General features: G+C 43.7%; 1 protein-coding gene across 16 annotated transcripts in view; it reads right to left on the bottom strand.

Annotated features, from left to right (window-relative positions):
• ERBB4 (erb-b2 receptor tyrosine kinase 4) overlaps positions 1 to 14,873 on the bottom strand; it is a 580,719-nt gene that overhangs the window by 39,424 nt on the left and 526,422 nt on the right. The gene's annotated exons all lie outside the window — the stretch shown is intronic.

A 14,873-nucleotide genomic window follows, 5' to 3' on the forward strand; every position in this document is an offset into this window, starting at 1 on the left:
ATATGACACATAAAGGATAGTCAGGTAGGGTTACGAGCCTGTTATTTTATTAAAAAGCATATACGACATTAACCATCATTATAAGAACCTACAGATGAAATTACACACTTGATAATTACCCTTAAGGTATCTCTTAATATGTTAGCTCTGTATAATATATATGGTAATTTTAAAAAAGTCATTGTTGAATACCAAAGAGATCATATTAGCCCGTAATACAGATGATAATTCAGAAAGTCACAGGCAGTGATTAAAATAACCAGATTACTCAGTGTCATGGGCCAGATTTTATTCCCTCTAGCAACAAAAGAAGCTCACACATCCCTATCCCTCTAGATGTTAGGAGGACGGTGTATATGAGTAAGCTACTGCTCATGGTCACCAGGCCAGAATGCAGCCCTTTCTGACACAGTGGATGTCTTTATGAAAAGCATCAAGTGGAGCTCTGAACTGCTCTGTCATTTAGGTGAAATATTTCAATGCAAACACCACTGAAAGATTTGAGAATGCGTGGGAGATCATTTCACATAAACACTATTTCATTTGTTAAAGTGGTAGGCTTTGCTACACGAAGGTGGTTTGAAAGGGGACGCAGGGACTCTTTGGCACACAGCAAACAGAACTGCTTTTAAAAGCACTGCTCATTGAAGCAAATGCCCTCTTGCCAACTGCAAATCAATGCTTTTGGCTGGTTTTGTTCTGAGAACATCACAACTCTACGTCTTTGAAAGCTTAATGGTTTTTGACATCAACTTAAAACCTGTTGGAAAAGGACAAATAAATCTCAGAGGTCAAACAGTTGTGAGTTACACAACAATCACACCATGAAACCAGAGGCACCAATGGCTTAGCAAAACAATTGCCAACTGAAGAAATCCAACCAGAAAAAGACCACATGGTCAAACAGCAATGACACAGTGTAACAGAGGAATGACAACCACAAAAGTGGTCCCGTAAAATCCAGATGAGAATTCATATGAGTCCTGGTTTCGCATCTCTGATGCCAGACAGTGGCCAGAAATGCCTCAAGGCAGCATCAGCACTGCTCAGAAGAAATACTTTGTGAGGCGGGTGGAGGACGGTGGCCTCCCAGCCTCACGTCCCTGGCTGGCATCTTTCGCTGCAACAACAGAGCTTGTCCCAGTGCAGCAGGTCCAAGGTGCTGCTTATATTTCCTTTCTACTTAGTTTGGGAAATAGCTCACATTTTTAGAATGAACAGAAGTACTTCTAAAGCATCAAAGACTTGAGAGAACTTCCCAAATCCTTATTTGGTCAAAATTCTCAGAAACACCTCAAAATGAGGGGGAAGAAAATGAAAGGCCCAAACTTGTAGAATGGTATTTGCAAGCAGAACTTGATGAGGACACAAGACCCTGGAGAATCTAATGAGAGAGTTCTGTTGATATCAGAACACACTGGACCCAAATAAAATTAAGATTTTGAATACATTAATTTGTACCTATAGTCGTTGAAAATATATGAAGATATTGCAGATTTCTTCTGGCAGAAACAAGAAACAGTATTTCACTCTTGTTCAAATAGATGGCTTCTGCCAAGGTTTACCCTCTCATCTTTAGCTAATGATGACAGGAATGGATGATAAGGTGTCTAGAAACATCCTTCACTGAAAGAGTTAAACAACCAAACCATTAAGCATGCCTTCTTAGCCTGATTTTACCATCTTTACATACTTAATTGTCAAGCATGTCTTAAACCTGTAGAGTAACACTTTAAGATGTTTCACTGTTTATTCTACTCATTCATTTCAATCTTACACTATTAAGTACTTTCGTAGTAAAACTACATTTATTCAACCTAATATCATATTATGTTATGAACTAGACAGATTTCTCATCAGCAACCTGAATACTGTTCCTAACCAATACCACACCTGTTTTTTTTTCTTCTGTGCAGGAGGGAAGAAATATCTGTGTATCATCTTCCTTACAGTTTACTTCACCTCTGTCAAACAAGCTTCTCGGGACTTTTTCCCACCTGTGTTATTTGCAAAGCCAAAAACAAACTGTGTAGAATTGACAGCTACAAAATCCTCTGCAGGTCCATGACCTGCAGAAATGTAAATGCTCTTAGGAATACCCTGTTGTGAACATGTTTGATTTTCCTGCTATCCTACCAACAAGTTCTAAAGGTGGATGGTGTAGGTGTAAGAGAAGAAGTGTATCTATAATTGTTTTCAATAAATTAGATTATACAAGCAGAATGAAAACAATCTAAAACCAGGAAGCTTACAGTATTCACTGCAGCAATAGTGTCAAAACATATACTGTGACAAGAATCATCATTTGAAGGCATTTTCAAACCTGGCAGGAAAAATGCTCTATACGTATCTGTAATCTTTTTACATGGCACACTGAAAGGGTAATGAAAAAATACCATCCGTATTACACAGCTGGTGCCACCACCACCCAGCAAGCCTATGATCAAATACCAACAGGACATTTTATGAGAGTTACAAGTAACCTTAGACCCAGACAATGAAAAGGGATCTGTTTGTAAAAATGAAACTTTACAGCCTGATCCAAAGGACACCATGCTGTGCAATTTGCAGTGTGATCTGCGAGGCTGGGGTTCTCCAGCTCCACTCACGACTTGGTACATCCAAATTAGAGCTATGCAGATCTCAGAATTATTGAAGTATAAAATGTCCAGACAGTAATAAATGTCACACCAGTATATTCATCAGAGTATCCACAGCAGAGTGGGACTTCCATGTTGAAACCACCAAGAGGCAAAAAGCCATTAAGCCATTCAGGATCAATTGTCCCCTTACCTCTGAGGCCAGATTCATCTCACACAACCGCAGCCATCAGGCATGACCCACCCATTGCTGATACTTCCTCATCCCGCCATGACACAAGTTTCCTTGCAGAAGATGTCACTAGAAATGCAATTACTGCTAGGACGCCTTAACATGAAATCACTCTCTGAATCAGCACCTACTGCTATTAAGAAGTCAAACAGCCACTGCAAACAGCTGAAACACAGATAAGTTGAGAAAGCCCCTTTGGAATTGCAGTATGAACAAGGAATAGCCTTTTATCTTCCTCAGCTGCACCCCACTGCAAGAGTCATGTACAATGACAAACCTGTGCTATACAAATCCTTACCTGTGCTATACAAATCCTTACCTAGGTATATGTAGCATTAAAAACACCCAGATCCTTTCTATTCACGTGATAATGCAACTTTGAAAATGTAAATTCTCCTTTCAGAAACAGACACAAATGCCTTTGCCAAGGCTTCAATTAGTGCTAAAGGTCTTTTGTCCTTGCCTGCACAATTACTAACCTGACCTGGCCGTCCCACGTGTTATACATTTCACACAGCACCAGGGAAACTAATAGCAACGCTGAGGGGCAGAAAAACAGGTTTTAAGTGAAAGCGGCTTTGTTCCAAGAAAGGAGGTGGACAGGAAAGATGTAAATGGCCACTAGGAGCTTAACTCCACTGAGAGTTTCCTTCCTATCACTCTGCAGCCTTGATAATTTTCTATATAATAGCTAGGGGAAAAAATCAGCAGTAAAACTAGTTGAGGTGAATCCCGCTCTCTTCCCATTGGCTTACTCTCAGAGCTGGCTAGGAATAATACAGAACAGAAATTGCCTTGTTGAACAGACAATGAGTTAGTAACTGAGAGCTACAGGAGAAGAAAGGCTTTCTGGTTTTGTTATGGGTTGTTTGTGAAGTCTCCAGGACTGTGAACAAACAGATCAGGTATGGTCATTTCAGGACAGTCAGGTATGGCCATGCTCTTTCCACAAGAAAAACGACAGCCCAGAAAATGAGGTAATATGTAAATGGCAACAAACAGAGGTGGGACAGTGGAAAGGAGACTGTGTGTCAAAAAAATCCGAGGGAAGAGAGAAAAAAACATGATGGGACAGCTCTGTGACCTACCAAGTGTTGTGCTGCAGCAAGAAGTATCAAACTGGTTCATAAAATACAAGGCCTTCCAGTGCTGTGGGCATCTGTAGAAGACTATCACCAACGTGGAGTTAGTGGTGGAAATAAAAGAATGAAAGTACTTTTATAAAAAGCAAAATGAACCTTTTCTGGGAAGTTATGACTCTGTTCCCTAGGATCTCTTGCCTTTAAGATGTGGTCACAATTTGCTGTTTTCTTACTTTACCACCAGCATTATTTTCTGCAGCTATCATTTGTCTCCCAGTTCCTGAGGGCAGTTTTTGAGCGCAGCCTCCATTTGTACAGCTCACAGTGCTAAGAGCTGCAAGCACAGACTGTTTCAGGTGCTGGTTTTTGATTTCTTTCACTTCCCTGGACTTTTCAGAGTCCTATGCTCCAGCTGAGGATGCTTCTGGATTCCTTACAAAGGTTGCAGCTGCAGTTCAGGGGATGTCCAGCTCTCCGAATTGACTGAGCCTCAACTGAGACCTCTTTCCATTAGGCTCATTTCAGGAAAAAGAGTATTCATTACTCAGGACAGATTTTAAGCAGGTATGTACTTTCAATAAATGCAAAGTCCCTTTGGGATAATTACCAAAGATGAACTGAAGTGTGTTGAATCACTAACTAAAGTTTAAGCATATACATATGGCTTTGCAAGATGCGAGATTTAATTTTGCAAGACAATTCCACTGAACAAAATAAGTATAAAGGGATTCACCTACCCCAAGAACTGTAGCAATCAATACTAGCAGGCAGGTGTACTGTAAACACTTCTTTTGTGTGGCTTTTTGCCGATTTCAACAATAAACATTATTTTCTCTCTACACAGAGAGAATGTTGATCTTAATCCATCTTCAGCAAGCATAAAGAAATTAAGAACAGACTTTCTTCAATAATAACTTCCACCCACCAAAGCCAGCACACATGGCAGATCCATCAAACAGGTATGTGAAGAAGAAAATTTTAAGCCCAACTCAAATCTCACGGACATTAATCTCCAGCCTTGGAGACTGCCCTCTTTTCATCCTAATAACTTAAGGCTAGCTTAATAACAGGAATCACTACAGAAAGCTTGAAATGATCATCTTTCCCCCTGCTCACCCCATGGAAGAAGTATAATTTTACCCGGGGCTAAATATGCTTTCAAGGAAAACGCGGTGCCCTTTGTTGTCATGAGCAACCAGAATAATCTAAGTAGCTGTTACTCCAGAGATAGCTGTGGGAGGGAGAAACTGACACTGCTCTGAAATACACTGACTCAGCTGCAGAGGTGTGATTTGGTATGTAGGTCTGCGTGTGAAGCTGGGTCTGAAGGCCATCCTCACAGCCAAGGGGAAGCGAGGGATGCTAACAACTTCAGTCCAAAGCTGGCAGACTGAGCTGGGGACTTGCACCTTGTGCTATGTGCTCTTCCACTGGATTAGGTTCCAAGGTTTTCTGAAAACGTCCAGAGTTCAGCCAACTCAGGTAAAATTGGCAAGGGAGATCCACTGCTGCATCCTGGCCTGGGTTGTTGGCCTTTTTGGTAAATCGTAGACAAAGAAACCTTGTGTCTAGCATAGTACATAGACCTGGCCAGGAGCAGACAATGAAACTTTGCAAGACCTGCATGCCGAGCTGTGTGACATGAGCAGCGTAAAAGCTGTGTATTCATAGCCACTGATAATCCCTTTTCTCAGATTCCTGCAGTGGCTTTGCTAAATGGCTCCTGGACTACACAGTTCAGAGAACAGAAAAGCTATCTCAAGCCTATCTGTACCTGACTTAGGAGACGGGATGCCAGCACAGCTGGATTATTACCCCTATGGAAAGATAACTAGTATAAATACAACTCCTGGGCATCTAACTCAAGCTGGTTCTGCCATGAGAAATTAGCGGTGATGTTCTGCACACAGGTTAATCCTGTATCTCTCTTCTGTCCGCTCACACACAGGAGTACGATCGCACATTGCCCGACTCAGCCGAAGCACAAAATCAACATGAGTTGGCTTCTTACCAACCACAGGAGGACACGTGCTACCTGTGTCAGTATAAACATGCTGTCTACCCATCAAAAGAACAAACTTGGGGGGAAGAAAAGTCTATGCCCAGGTCTGTGCTCTGCATCATGCACCTGCTGCGGTATATCTGATCCAGAAATAGGATTCCTAAAACACGATTTACTGCTTTGCTGAGCTATGGCCCAATGCACAAAATAAAAAAGATACTAAGGCATAACTCATCAAAACAAAGTCAAGAAGCAAAAAGGAAGGGAAAGAGGCGATGAGGCTAAAATTTAGATGAGAATTACAGGACAAATGCAGGCTACTCCACAGTGACGTGTGATTCATAAAGGGGGATGAATAGGAACAAAAAAGAGGAGAAGCAAGTTCATAAGCTTATGGCATTTCCAAGTCTAACTGACTGTGCTGAGCAGCCATTCTGATGGGCCCAGACCCCCTTCAATCCTAAATTAAAATCTCTGGAGTGTCTCTTCTCAGCCCCTTCAAAGCACAGATAAATGGGTTACCGCTGAACTGAGGTTGTAGAGTCCTTAAAACTAAGCTATCTGTCCCAGGTGGGTGTTGAGTTCCTAAGGTGTCACCAGAAGGAGAGATCATTCCACTGTCATCATCAAACATCTCCCTTGCCTGACCTGCTGCGAGAAGTATGAGTTGTCTCCCTGCCTCCCTCAAATTATGCAGATATCTAGATGAGCTGGTGCTGAACATAAAAAGTCTGCAAAGCACTTCATGTTCCTCCCATGAAAGATGTTACATAAGTATATAAAGCAGCATAAGTAATGAGAGACAAGGCCGGCATTTCAATACTGCCCGCATTGTGTGTCTCCAAGTTCTGGTCCCATCTACAGGCGCAGCTGCACAGCTGCTACAAGGGCTTTAGGAGTGGAGAAAACAATTCACTCCTACACATCAAATGCCTCAGGGAGGGAGATGTGGAGTTGCATCCAATCTCCATTTTGCAATTGACCCAGACTCTTATCACAGTGGTTCCTTAAGACAACTGAGCCCAAGGTGCTCTCTTACAGCAGTTTCAGAGCCTCCACCCTGAGCAAGCCAGATGTGTGACATGTCCCAGCCTCCTGGGCTGTGTGGACACAGGCTAGAGCAGTCTCCTGCAGTACCCTCCTCCTGTTCCCAAAGTGCTCAAGAGGACAGGCATGTTCTCCTTTAACCTCTGAAGAAAATGACCACGGCTCAGCTTACTGCACTGCAGCCCGAAGAGGTGAGAGAAATTGCAGCTTGTGGCTCTGCTTATACTAAAAGTAAGTAAGTAAGGACACAGTAATGTGGATACAGCTCTGCAGCTCCTCCACAGCCTCGCTAGGCCAACAGAGATGCACAAATATGCTGTGCAGCAGAGACACGTCAAGAGAGTTTCTGACCCTCCAATTACTGCCCAGGACCAACAGCTGTAATAGCAAAAACTTAATAAAGTCAGGGACTCGTGAGTAAAGGGTCACCCTGGCACTTTGATAAAGTACTTAGCATCTGATGCCTCCCTGCTAGCTCTGCAGTATCTGCTTCTCACAAGGGCCTCTGAAGGTGACCACACAAACCAGTCAGGTGTTTTCAAGAGACTGTCATTTGGGTGCACTGCCCATGCAAGACGCGAAAAAAAAACAAGACAAATGTACCAAGGGTCCCTGTGTAAGCAGAGGACCAACTGCTCAGACACAGATTTCTGTTCCACCACGGGGATGACCTTCCCCAGGTGTACCGAAGGACCTGGGCTCTGCGAGTCAGAATTTAATGCCTGCTGTGTCTGGTAACACTAACACAACTCACCTTCGTCCAGCAAGCCGAGAAATACTTAGCACTGCTTCAGCTGTTACGTGTTGCCAACATCCTTCTCTGTAAAAGAAGCCTTTAAGTAAGAACTGCCTAGCAAACCAACTTATCACTGCAAAACTCCCCTTGCTGGGCAGTAAACGCTCACTGCCACGTAACTCCAGCTAAGAGGCCGGCAGGAACACAGACCTTACGATAAAGGCTGGGAACTACTGTTTCCAGAGTGAATTCTGGTAACCTGGGCTACACACGCCAGCAGCGGAATGTACCTGTCCTCTGATCTGGGGAGTGCTCGGAGACTTCAGGTGTCAGCTCGCAGTGGGTCACCAACTCCTGACAAGTGCTTGATGCTTTTCAAAGGGGCAGCCAAACGGAGAGCTATCAGTGCATTAGTGGTTTCAAGGAGTTTCTAACTGCTATTCTGTCTCAGCCTCAATGCTAGGGCTAGCTGAGCTCCAGCTCCTTGCTCTGAAGCAGCAGACAGACCGAGCTCGGAGGGCTGGCAGCATCCGGAACAACGCACTGCCTTTCCCACCCCTACACTGCCCTCCTGCCAATACAATTACAATCAGGAGAGTATATGGTGTAGTGCGTTCACTCTCTCCAAGAAAGTGTATTTAAAATGGATTACTTCTGCTCCTTAGGCAGGCGATCAATAGAGATGTGTAGTGCAGTAAGTACAGAGATGTCTGTGGGCTGCAGCACTTATCCGTTGTGTCTCTTCAGAAATTAATTAAAAATCAATGAAGTGTGCAGCCTATTAATAAGGAGCCTCCACATTAACCAGTACAAGCCCAGTCTTTCCTCAGTTTCAGAAGGAACGCAGCCACCACGCAAACACATCAGAACTGAGCAGCGCTTCAGACAGCACAGCAAAGACTGTGACCTTGCACTGCTGCGCCCTGCATCTGGCTGCACTGCGATATTCTCAGCTTTATGCACCCCTAATAAACTATTGGTGATTTGTTTCAAGCTGGTTAAACAGGCAGACTTGGGGCAAGCATTTAGTCTTGAGAGATACTGTGCTGGCTTTCTAGCTAATGGTTGTAACAAAGCACAGTCAGCAGCACAAAGATCCAGCAACCACCTAACGGAGGGCTAAATGCACTTTGTAATTCCTGGAGGTCACCTGTGGGATCCAAGAGTAGCTGACACATTCAGCTACCTGACTTCTTTTCCAGCAACCTGAGGACTACACCTTGCCACCTGCTCCGTGCTTACTTACGGCGAAGGATAGAATTTGCCTGGGCTTAAAAGCATCTGGGCAGGGGCTGGAGAAAGGCATTCCTGTCACTTGTTTCCAACAGTCAGGCCCCTAACCCAGCTACTCCTTCACAGCCCAGCGTGCGCAGCGTTAGCATACAGTGCACAAAATACAGAGCAACTTGTAATAAAACCAGCAGTGCCAGCCTAGCCCAGGATCCCTGTTCAGCAAAGAGCAACACATAAACAGAGCATGAGCTTTTCCCTGCGTCCTTGAAATGAGCTTCTAATAATAATAAACTATATTAATAAACACAGTAATATAATAAATAAACACAACATTTAATAAACAAGGTTTTAGAAAGTGAAAGACCGAACGGCTTAATGGGACCGAGCCTGGGACTGCTCCTAGGTCTTGGGAATCCCTAGTCCAATACCTACCCTCTCTTATTTACAAGCCCACCTTTTACAGTTTTTTGGGAAACGAGCACTGACCCAGTATCAGGTAATCATTTCCCACTGGAAGTGCACTGATCGAATGACAGTATCATTTGGATGCAAGGTCTTCCAGTACTCACCTTAAGCTGCATGTTATGGTAATAAATATGTGACAGAACAGGTCTTTCCTACACTCCATGTACTCTGCCCATTCAGATGAGATATTTCTGGACAGCTGAACTACTTATTTTCTCTTGGGCAGTGCCCACTAAGCATACAGGGAACGCTGCTACCTTGTATGTTCAGATGAAAATCCTGCAACAGGAGCACACAGCAGCTCTCAGCTTTGCACAAAGCAAATATGCACGTAATTCCACCAATGCCGCTGGAATACCTGAGAGGGGAGTTTTTTAACCTTTTAACCTTTTTTTTCTCATTAATCCCTACTGATTTTTTTTCCCCTTAGCAGACACAGCATAGTTGGAGCTGAATTTCTGAGGCTGGCTCCTTTACTTGAGAGATGCCCCTGAAGCACACCCTGCTGCAAGGGCTCTGTGTGACCACTTCTGAAGGCATCATTTCTGCATAAGCAGGCACCCAACAGAAGGGAAGGGCTGCTTCTAGAGGAAGCCACCGTCTTCACAAGCTATTCCACTGCAAGAGCCCGCTGGGCTCTGCAGGAAGAAAACTGGACCGGGGCATGTTTACCTTCTCCTGATACCATTTTCTTCTCACGTGAGCACAGCCAACAGTCAGACTACTCTATATGATGGCTTCTGCTTAGGATCCCAATATTGTTTTACAAAAGAAAATGGTCTGAATTTATTGCAGATGCTTTTGATACTCTGATTCAAGTGAGTTCTTGAATAAATTAAAGCTTTGAACTTCCAAACTCTGTTGCCACTGGGTTTCTGAGCACTTCTTAAAAACCCACATCACAGGTAACCATAGTTACCTATTTCATACTATTTTTTTTTTCTTTTCTAATTGAGAAGCTTATGACAGCTGACAGAACTGGAGAGGCCAGCTACATAAACAGAGTGTGCTAGCTGATAATGGCTGGAGAAAACTGCTAAATAATCCATTAATATTATTCAATAAATCCAGATGAATGCTAGAATGGGGTGGGTGAAAGACAGAAATTTGGTTTTGAGAGACAGGTATTTGCCCCCAGGTGAAACGTCACGTTATTATTAATGCTTCGCAGCATCGCTGTGTTGACAATGAGAGCCCACAGAGCGTGAGTCAAACTGCCACTGTGCCCTGTGAGCTACGTGCGCTCAGCCTGAGCATCCTTTACTGTGTGGGGGGGTTAATCATTAAATACGGCTTGTCACTTTTCACTTCAGGATGCTGAGGAAGATGTTTGTAACAGATAATTTATCAAGAGTTATATGAAATGGCCACATCCTCCTTGTGCTTACCACAGCAAGGCACAGTGACTTTGCACTTGGGAAGGAAGCTAGAGCCGAGCACTGCCTCTTCCCTGCTTACCTGCACCATAGCAGCTCAGCCCTCCCTACATGGTAACACCCAGTCCGTGGACATGTGGGGATAAAGCATCCAGAGCAAGGTTAGAGAAGCCCTTACACTCCGACAGGCATACGTCACTCACACTAAGTAAAGCCTAATTCTACCCTTTAGAAATACGGAGTGACTCGGGTAATTACAGAGCATGGACTGCAGTAATGAATGTTCTGTGCTGTACAGTTGCTTCTGCAAAGTGGGTCTACTGCTTTACCAAGAGACCATGATCCTACACAGGTGAGAAAATATTTCTGAACTTGTAAAAGCCTAAAAAGAAGCCTTCATAATGTCTTCAAAAGAAAACTGGTTGTTCTTTTTGCCTGCATCCCAGAAATACCTAAATGCGGTTTGACTCAAGCTTTCAAAAGCCATTCCCTTTTACGGTGAAACCCAGCACTACAGATTTCAGTTCCCAAATTTGAGAACCTTCTCAGGGAGTGAGAACTGGCTCTTTCAGTTGATCTCTGTACACTTCCTAGCTACAGCAAGTACTTCGGGTAAAGCTCCATTTTTGTCAAACTGTCTCAGGAGTCATGGATGCCATGATTTATTCAGAAAGAAAGAAGACAGACTCATGGCTTTGACATCTCCAGATTTCAGCACGTGGGTGGGTGAATACATTGGAAATGTGAGAGCTGCTGAGCTGAAGCAGGTGACCTGAGTAGAACAAAGAGAAATGAGAGCAGGTGCATTTCCACTGACGCTAACGTCCCAAGCGTCTCAAGACTAAGCTCCTGGATCACTGAACTTAAAAGGGAGCTTTGCCATTTATTGCAACAGAGGCAGGTTCAAGCCCTGGGCCAGTGCTGTTCCCACTGTGCAATACCAAGCTAGAACCTGCCAAGTGTGTCAAAATGGTTTTTAACCATTGGCAAAGTAATTCACCAGGGAAGCAGAGGAAACCTCCCCCTCCTTTGGGATCCTTTAGAGTCCCAAATTCTGAGAAGACTGCAAAAACTCCTATTTGACCTTTCTCCCCAGCAGTAAATCTGTACCTTTTTGCCACTCATTCTAAAGCACAGCCAAGAATTTGTGTATGATTACAATGACAAACTGCTAGACCTGCCTGTGGAGTCTGTGTATCCTCGAGCAGTCAAAGGCCTTTTAACAGGAATCAACTTCTGTCACCAAGACCTTGTGGGACCAGCTGCTAACACCCAGCCTAACAAGCTGTCCCTGCTCCTCCTGCAGTTCTGCAGCAGCATTTCCATGCTCAGACTATTGCCCCTGCACTGCCAATCTGCCATACAGCCAGTCATTTTACACGAAGATTCTTCGTTAGCTATTTTCTTACTACTGAAATGAACAGATTCATAAGAAAGGGTTTGCTTACAATAAAATTATTGCAGTGAGTAAAAAAGTCTCCTGTTGATTTTGTTTCATTTGCATCAGATCCAAATACGTAGGAAATCTCTGGGCAGTTTCCACACCTCTCCTGGCTCCAATTTTTCTGCCATACCTCTGCCTCTTGGCTGCTCCCCTCACAGTTTCCTCCCTCTCTCTCTAACTGTCTGGGCGTTTTGAAGGCTTGCCTGTAGAAACTCACCATTTCCCCAAGGACCCAATCATGCTGGTTTATTTTTTCCTCTTCAATTAAAACTAACTGGCACCAGGCTTAAAATGTTTCTGTATCTTGACAGAAACACATTGATTAAAACAGAGGCAAAGGTGCAACATGACTCTCAAACAGAAACACCTTATAAAAGCTCTTTGCACTAAGGGTTCTTTAGACACATGGCAAGGAAGATTTATCTATCACTGAGGAAAGCATAAAAAAATCACATCAATAAATGCTGCACAGCCACGGATTGTAACGGCGAGAGCTTCTTTTCTAGAGGCACTGAGAATGCCTGGAATCACATATGCGCACCTATCATCTGCCTTTTGCACATAAGATTATTATTAAAACTTATCTACATATGATTCAGGCTCTGCCTCTCTAGAAAACTCGTATGAGCCCTCCAAATTGCACCACTAAGAAAAATCACTTTCAACACACCAGTGCACATAGCACAGGTCATACATGCACCTCCAGTCCCAGACCCTAGTAATAATTATGACTCATTTAATAGTTTCTAGCCAAACACATAGAATGAATGGTACCAACAACTTCCCCAAACCTCTGCTACAACTTCCCCAAACCTCTGCTACATCTGCTGAGAGTCACAGCAATGAGTTAGGATGGAATGCAGCGGCTGGAATTCTTTCAGAGCTCAGAAATGACCACTATCCATTTTTACGTGAATTGATATTTACGATTTTTTCCCCATTTGATCTACTTTTAGCTTGGTTTTCTAAGGAATCAGGCTGGTGCCATCATGATATGTGTGCCTCTCTGTCCCTCTGCAGGAATTTTTGATGCCTTTGATGTGTTTCAGCCTGATTTGGCACGATGCTTGTCTCAAAAGTTTTGCATTCTTATGAGTTTCCTGTAAGCAGATAAGCAAGGAGAGGAGAAAGACTGCAACAGTTTTCCTGCTATTGCGATCACAGTCTTTCTTGGGCACTTGAGACTCCAGATAAGAGAGAAACATTATTGGGGATACTTTAACTAGCACTAGGAACATATTAAATTCTAGATAACCTAATCATGAGACATAAATCATAGGCAACCAGCCCTCAGCAGCTCTACTGCTCATAAAACTGCTTTTCTTAAGAGCTCCAGGGGGCCTCGTTGATCACAAATTCCATGAAGTTCTATTGGAAGAAAAAAATACAACCCTATTTACATACACTTACCCAGACTAAAGCTAGGGCTCGGTGTACCTACTCTGGGAGCTGCAGGCCAGCACCCGACTCTCTACAAGATGCTGACCCCTCTTTCCTTTCAGTTGTTAATGACATTAAAGGACAGCTACGGAGATGCTAGCAATGGGGTCGGGGAGTGCCTTTCTTCAGGAAAGCTAGGAAGAGTTTTGCCCTTTACAAGGCAATTTGTCATCCTCACCCACCTTGTCTGAGCTGTTGTTGTACAAAAACAAAGTATGGTCCCTTACGTGGTGGTATTCCACATGGATAGTGTATTTTCAGGAGCACAAAGATACAACCAAGCACTGCTTCCAGTTATGAACTCTAAAGCTGAAAGTACAGGCTGGGCATGCAGCTTAGAAAAGCCAAGGCTGGATGCAGTGCAGCTGGTTTAGCCTCATGCAGTGTGTAGGTACGGAAGGAGCCCAGGTCTTCTTAGCCTGGATACACCATGGCAGCAATACAGGACCCTGCAGCTGGATCAAGCCAGGAAGTCCTTTATGGTGCCATACTGCACTGCACAGTCTCACCTGACGGTCACAGCTCCCACTGACTTGTGCATTTCTGCAGTCTGCCAGATTGCAGAGGGGATATGACCTGCAGACGTTACGACCTGCAGCATGGTAACATCCCCAGACCACAGAAAGGCTTCATGAAGCTCATCACATATTTAGTCCTCCCTGAAGACCTTGAAGCCTCTTCCAAAGCCAGCTCAAAGCCCCCTCTGAATTTTAGAAGGCTTGGAATCAGTCAGTTTTGGAAGAATTAGATAGACTTCTTACAGTGAGGCCTCTCTAAAGGTCCTGATGTGTCGTGTTGATGCTGCAGGTGCTCTGGTATCCTCCTCTAACAGAGAGGCAAAAGACATACGTTCATTTAACTCTGCTGCTCTTACCCCTGGGCAACCTGGGTAGGAAAAGAAGTGGAAGCAGGAGCAGGTGGGACTCTGAGACCACCTGGAGGCAGGTTTTCTATGGCAGTCTCCCACATGGACTCTCAGCTGTTTAATAATGTGGTTGAGCCTACAGTGTCTGTCTTTCCTTTAGCGGGAGTACTAATCACAGTCTCATCTATCTAGATAGCTATTTTTATGAAACTCATACAAAGATAATATCTTTGAGACCTTTTCTCCCTTGTCAAATCTGAATAAATTCAACCAACATTTTGAAAAGTTATTGCAAGGGAAACTGAAGACAGATATTGAGATTGCAATGAGGCTAATTTCCATAGAAAACCA

Source organism: Anser brachyrhynchus (genome assembly GCF_964034855.1).
Source record: "Anser brachyrhynchus genome assembly, chromosome: 7".
In the NCBI taxonomy this organism is placed as follows: Eukaryota; Metazoa; Chordata; class Aves; order Anseriformes; family Anatidae; genus Anser; species Anser brachyrhynchus.